General features: G+C 34.3%; 1 non-coding gene across 1 annotated transcript; it reads left to right on the forward strand.

The window, feature by feature from the left end:
- Positions 1 to 4,856: 4,856 nt before the first annotated feature.
- On the forward strand, positions 4,857 to 4,928 carry Trnaq-uug (transfer RNA glutamine (anticodon UUG)). Its single transcript has one exon. It is a non-coding gene; the product is annotated as a tRNA-Gln (tRNA).
- The last annotated feature ends 2,381 nt before the right edge of the window (positions 4,929 to 7,309 follow it).

Consider the following 7,309-nt stretch of genomic DNA (forward strand, 5'->3'; position numbering starts at 1 on the left):
AATATCTAGAAAACTCATATCTGCAGAAACTGCCGTCTACCTGCCCATCGTAGTATAATGAAAAAAAAAAAAAAAATTATATATATATATATATATATATATATATATATATATATATATATATATATATATATATATATACATATATATATATACAGTAAAACCTCTCCTAACGAACACCCATCCAAGGCGGACGCCTCTCTATAGCGGACAAAAAAATTTGTCCCGTTAGTGTCCGCATTAGAGGGATTTTACTGTATATATATATATATATATATATATATATATATAAGACACATAGGGGGTCGCACGTTGTTTAGTTGGTGAAAAAGGGGTCGCGACGTGTAAGAGGTTGGGAACCACTGTTCTAGAACATCATTTCCCAACCGATGATTGGCGAACCCCTGAAAGTTCGTCAGAGGTAGAGAGGGTTTGCGACAATAACATTGTGCTGTCAGAATTTTAACACGCTTGTTTAAATTGAAGTCTGAAGTTCGAGGAATTTTTTCTTCATTTATTGATTTGTCTGTTGCATATTAGGTACTATTTGGACGCAAATGTTTACTTGGTGACATATTTTGACTACGAAAACGACTTTTATGATCTCTATCAAAACGAAGGTCAAGAGTAGAGAAGAATGAAAAATTGTTTCAAACATCTTTTTTGTACTACTTATCGGGGAGAGGAACAGTTTTTTAATGACGCATGCAAAGGTTGGGACGCGCGCTCTTTTAACTCTGGGAATAAATTTAAAAGATTTTTTTTTTTTTTGAAGAATTACGCTCACACGGCTTGCTGCGGAAAAGGCTTCAACATACAATGCACTATTAAACGGAAAATAGCAATTTTTGAACTTACGTTAGTCTGGTTCTGAGATACAGTTTTAGATGTGACTTTTGGGGATATGAGACTTTTGGGGATATCAAATGAAATAAAAATGGTCCAACAGCACTTTTGCAAAATATCTCATAAAATCACACGGATCGACCCTTTCGGATCTCGTTCTTGTCTCTATCGGAACAATTGTTTTTCTGAAATTTTTTTTATTTCAAACTATTTTGAAAGAAGACTTCAGTGAAAACAGCTTCCAACTAGTCGGAATTAAAATACTCCCGGACTGCAGAAGCAATGCTTCACTTCTACTTTTTCAAAGATATTGCAAAATGTTTCGGCTGTTTAAAATATACAGTAAATTACAGAAAATCAAATAAATACTGAAAAAAAATCTAAACTCCAATGCTTGAATGCTAAAAAAGCAGCATTACCGAAAATATTTAATGTGCAAGCAGTGGAAGAATTGTATTTTGCCATTCGACGATTTTGAAAATAATTTTCAATGACACCGTAACTGTGAAGGCTTCTTTTTCTACAGTTAATCAAAGTAGTGTGCTCATTCTGAAATAACTACATACATCTAATATTTCATTTAGAATTTTTGAAAACTGAAGCTACTATACATGAATTTATAGTGAAGTTTTCAAAAAAAGTTTATTGTTTACTTACTGTTCTGGCTTGTCTAGAGGCACATCAGGATTGGTGGTTCTGTGGGTGGAGATAATTTGCAGCTCATCAGGAGTTGGCCGCTAGAAAAAGAAACGACATAGGAATTAAGTCGAAGTTTCTTGAACACTTTTTTTTTCATTAATATTATCATATATATTACATTCATATATATTATAAAGATATTCATAAAAGCAGAAAACTTCACCAAAAGACGGGATGCGTTGACATAGCTTCATTCAGACAGAAATTTTGCAAAAGTAGGCAAAATGGGTTCAGTATAACTCAAAATGTAAGAAGCTGTAGTTGTTAAATTTTTCCCGATTTCGAAACTTTCCGTTAGAGGTTAGACACTGAATAAAGTTAGTAAAAAAACTTGCTATAAAAGTAGTAAGCTTTGCCAAATGCCTGTGGATGAGTTTACATATTCACTCAGACAGAAATTTTGCAAAAATGGTCAAAATGGGTTTAGTATACTTCAAAATGTATGAAACTGTCGCAATTACTTTTTCCCCCCGAATTCGAAACTTTCCATTTAGAGGTTAGACAACGAATGCATCTGTTTCAGTTCGTGCTTAGTTTTTTGTTTTGTATTTTTTGTTCATTTTAATATAGTTCAATACTTTCAATTCATTTCTTGGCCATTTTTTTTAAAATCTAAACTTTGTATGTACGTTTTCTTCTCAGAGTGAAAATGGGTAGAAACTGCATTAGCCCCCACTTTGAAATCGGGAGGAAGCTGCCGCGAGCACGGGTCACGTGAAGAGCATTAAACTTCTTGCTCCTTGGCGCCCTAAATTCATTGGCGAGTTTGCTTGCGATAGGTTGCAAATTTAAATATTTTCGCTTCTTGAAATCTTTTAAAGGTTACTTGCAAGGAGCCATTCATTAATTACGTAAGGGCCCCGAGGGGGAGGAGGGGATTAGAAAAATCTCTCCATACCCTTACTTCGGAGGGGGGAGGGAGGAGAGCAAACCCATTCATAAGGAATATTTTCCAAGTCGATATTTTATATTAGAAATAGGGCAGTCAAGTGGTTTGCAGGGATCATATTTCATTTGCGTCTGAAAGGAAAAAACGTATTAGGATTAGATGTTTACTTTTTTTTTATTAAGAATGAATAGTGTAAAATATAATAGAATTGCACTATCTATGATATGTTTTATTTATAGTTAATATCGCATTATATAATATATTTAAAAATAAAAATCTTAGATGTACGTTGAACGGGAAGTTTCAGTGTAATTGATCTTTTTCTAACAAAATATTTTGTTTTGAAAATCGAAATGGAATCTTACACAAGAATAGGGAGAGCGGTTTGAAAGATGTAACGTACCCTTACATGGGGGTAAAGGGGGAGGGAGGTCAAAAATTTCCAAAATTATCCTTACGTAATTAATGAATGACCTTCAACGTATAAACACAGTCTGCTACAGGCATAATCAGAAATTATTCGTTTCTAATTATTTGAGTACATAAACTAGAATCATAATTCCATAATTTTGGAGGTGCCCATCCATTCAAGTGCACCGCCTGAAATGCCACGTAGTCCTCACCCCTCTCCCCCCCCCAAAAGACCCCGGTAAAAGAACCTTCCGCTAAAATTTGCATTAGCTTTTTTTTCGCAATCCCCCCCCCCCAACCTCCTCGTCATCACTAATGATAATTCATACAAAAAAAAAAGTCACCAATGGATACAATTTTGTTTACAGTTTCACTAACCCTTTAACAGTCAACTGAATTATATTTCCCTACGAATAGCATTCATCCGACGATGTAATATTAGAATGAAGCTTAATTCAAGTGAGAAAGAAATCCCAACTTGAATTGAGGCAGTGAAAAGCAAAGACATTTTCATGTTTTGAGTAAAATGCGTTTAAAGATAACGTCCTGGGTAGGCTTTCATTGATTTTTTTTTTTCATAAATCACTGTACAGCATTACCAACCAGGGCTACTAATTCTATCTCTTGCTCCAAAACAAACGAGAGGTTCCCTTCTATTTGTATTGGTTATCTCCAAATTTTTAATTTTGCCACTTACATACCTTTGCTTCTCACTGCCTCAATTAGCTTTATGGAAAAAAAACTTGATGAGGTCACAGGTATCTGTAACGATACGAACATCTATATTAAGTATTTTATGAGATAAAAGATGACAACTCAAACTCTCAGTTCAAGTTGTAAATTTAGGTAAAATAAAAAATTTTTTGCCAAAAAAGCAATAAATGGCTTTCTAGCTCTTTTTTAACTATAAAACCAATACATTAAGAAAAAAAAAAAACTGTCATACTATTAAAGTAAAAACTTATTAAGGGTATGTTATTGGTCCTCCCTTGACCGATTTTTCCTTACATCCAAAAGCAGAACAATAAGAAACAATTTTGTTCTAAAACAACAGCTCTCCCTCGTAGAAACACATACTGTCCAACCACGGATTGCATGGAATTTTCAAACGTCCAGATAAGACAAATCTATGTGAATAAGGGGGAAAAGTAAAAATCTGATGCCCGTATTCCGCTCGTTTGAATGAGACTCTGCTTCTGCAAAAGCTGACATTCGTAAAAAATAATAGATTCATCCATTTCCGGCTGTAAAACGGATGTCTGTCTTTCCATACAATCCGTTGTCAGACAGTACTACGTTACTCCGCGGTGGGTGCTTGTCACGTGGTGAAAATCACTTTCGTGCTGGCGTGACAAAGGATTGCCACATACCCTCTCTACCCATCTTCACTCTGAGGTTTTCTTCGGTAACGCTTTTCAAAGTTCTATTTGTTTTATGTCCTTTATCTTAAAATACACTTTTAGTACCATTTCTCCTCATCCGTTTGGCACAGTATAGTATATGCAGGCTCTTGCGCCATTAAACCTAATGGAACCAATCAACCAAATGAGGCGGTACGCTGTAGACTTACTTTTTACTTTTATTAGGTCTCATTTACTCATTGATTCAGTCACATTTAGTAATTTCAGTCAACATCTTGTGACTCATTACCTAACAAAAATAAGTAGTAATGATTTTCATTATTATTTTAAGTACATATTAAGTTGGCATTGCGCAAGAGTGATTTAGTTGATTTTATGTGTGAGGGAGGGGGTATTAAAAATTGGTTGAGGCTGCAACTACTAAACGTCCGCATAGGAGACTCCTAGAAGTTGAACAATTTTGTGTTTTATACCTGAACTTTCGCATTTGCTAATGAATCATTCTTGTGTTTATTTTATTTCGCGTGCTTCTATCAAACCGGTAGTGCTTCTTCTTGATGGTTACTAGAACGTGATCTCATGTTGTCTCGTGGTTAGACTTCTTGACTTTCGTTCAGATATTCCGGGTTCGAATTCGGACATGGGATAGAGGTTCCATGGTGTAATGGTTAGCACTCTGGACTTTGAATCCAGCGATCCGAGTTCAAATCTCGGTGGAACCTTTATTTTTTTAAAAAAAAATTACTTGCCTTTTTTTCAGAAATAAAAAAATAAGCAAATGCGCATGAAAGCAAGACATTAACTGCCGAATGAAAAAATGAAGGTTAAATGTCTACTATCTATACCAAACAAAGTAAAAAAACTTCAGCATAGAGCACTTTTTTTTAGGCCCTCATCTTTCGCTAGGGCGCCCCGGGATGCGCTTAACACGACATAATCAGTTGTTCCGCGCAGGACAAAATGACTGTGTAAAAAACTGTGTTAACTTACGCTATAAAATCAGTGGCAGCATAGCTACCTCCACTATTCTAGGGTAACTGACTAAATTAACTGATACAACTAGCGAAGTTACACATCACTTGTAGAAATGTACACCACGGTAATGTAACTATAACGTAACGTCTCACTCATTTCTGAGTAAGTTTGCACTAGAATTTCCTGTATTCTTACAGAGAAATTGCTTGAAAGGTTACACATTAGCAAAAATGAAGCTTATATCCACCTTTTTTGAACGGATACTCATTTTTATTTGTAAGTAGACATACTTCAAATTTACTATTCAATACTGTTTACATTACTACTGTTTGAATTATCCAGATATATTAAATGATCAACTAATTATTTCCATACGTTTAAATTGAAAGTAAAAAAAATTAATTAGCAGGTTACAATTAGTGATTGCAATACCGGTATATCGAATACCATTATTTTGAGCAACTTTGCAATTTCATAATACCGGTATTTGTGGAGGTAAAATAACGCTATTTTCGGTATATAATATTAGGTATTAAAATAATATAGTTTCAATTAAAGAATTTTCGATTGAACGTATTAAGTATCTACTTACATTTTAAATGTATATTTCTTTTTCCATGATACAGAACCAAAATCAATCTATTGATGAAAACAATTTGGCTTCAAAAGCACGAACAAATAGAAGATCATTAAACAAAAGTAGCAGAAAGATTGCAAAATGATACTGTCGTTGATAGATGTGAAGATGAATCGTATTTTCGTACGCATTTGTGCATCATGTTTTTATTTTATCCATTTCCCTGATCACTCACTTTCAATTTTGTGAAAGTTATATTCGAGTGTAATTTTGAATGCATTTGTCCTGTGAAAAATTTATCCCAACCATCAATTGCAGTAATAATTTATGATGAAAAAAAAAACATTCGTCTCAACTGCACAAATTTTTCCAAAAACTTTTTGTTCTTAGCATAACTGATGGTAATTTGTTGTCACAAGTATCGGTTTGTTGTCCTGTCCCGCTATTCGGCTTTATACTTGGAAGGTAATAATTAGAAATTTTATAGTGCCTTGAAATTTTGCATAGAGGTAAAGCTTAATCAATTGAAACATACTTTTAGACATTTACTTAATAATAATTGTAAAGAAATTTGGAAAAAAAGCATAAACGAATAAGAAAAGCTAACAAGATCGAATTTATTCAAGTTTATCATAAATTTCAAACCAAAGGGCTAATGAAAAGCAAACACAAACCTCTCCTGCTCAAGAGAAAATTATGTTAATATCAGAAAAGTATCGTCTCTTGGAAATGAAATTAGAACTATCTATAAATTTAAATAATACACACAATACAAAAGAAACACCCACACACAGGAGGATTATACAAAAATAACAAGCAAGAGATTGAATTATTTGAAGATGAAGGACTTCTAAAGAATTAGAGGAGGTGAATCCCACATTGTTAAAAGTACCACCGACCTGCATGATTTCAGAAGTACTACTTTCAACGGTGTGAAAGTTGAGCACGAAATTGAGTTCTCGCTCAGAGACGATTAATTCAACAAACAAATGCATCATATTTTTCACTATTATTGATTTTTACTTTCTTCTATATCTAATATATAGAAGAAAGTATTGGATTCGTGCAAATTTTCGAATTTCGAAGGATTCGAACGTTTTGAGGTGTGCTGAGTCCATTTCCACTATTTTTGGAAAATGTCTGTTTGTCTGTGTGTGTGTGTGTGTGTTTATGTGTGTCCGTGTGTATGTGTGACCAGTTTTTTGTGGCCGCTCTACAGGAAAAACTACCGCATGAAATCGAACGAAATTTGGTACACATATGTGCCCCTATGTGAACTTGTGCCCATTGTTTTTTTGCGCGAATTCCTCCAAGGGGGGTGGAGCAATGGGACGTTTTTTGAGTTACGCGTGATTGCTATTCCTCAGGAAGTAACTGGCGGAATCAAACAAAATTTGATCCATATGTTGCCAGTAACAGGAACAGGTGCTGATTCAATTTTGGTGTCAATAACTCAAACGGGGGTTGAGCTATTGAACGTTTTTTGTCGTCAATTGCGACTGCTGTATCTCAAGAAATAATGAACGGAATGAAAGAAAAATTTATCGGCAA

Source organism: Uloborus diversus, chromosome 6 (assembly GCF_026930045.1).
Source record: "Uloborus diversus isolate 005 chromosome 6, Udiv.v.3.1, whole genome shotgun sequence".
In the NCBI taxonomy this organism is placed as follows: Eukaryota; Metazoa; Arthropoda; class Arachnida; order Araneae; family Uloboridae; genus Uloborus; species Uloborus diversus.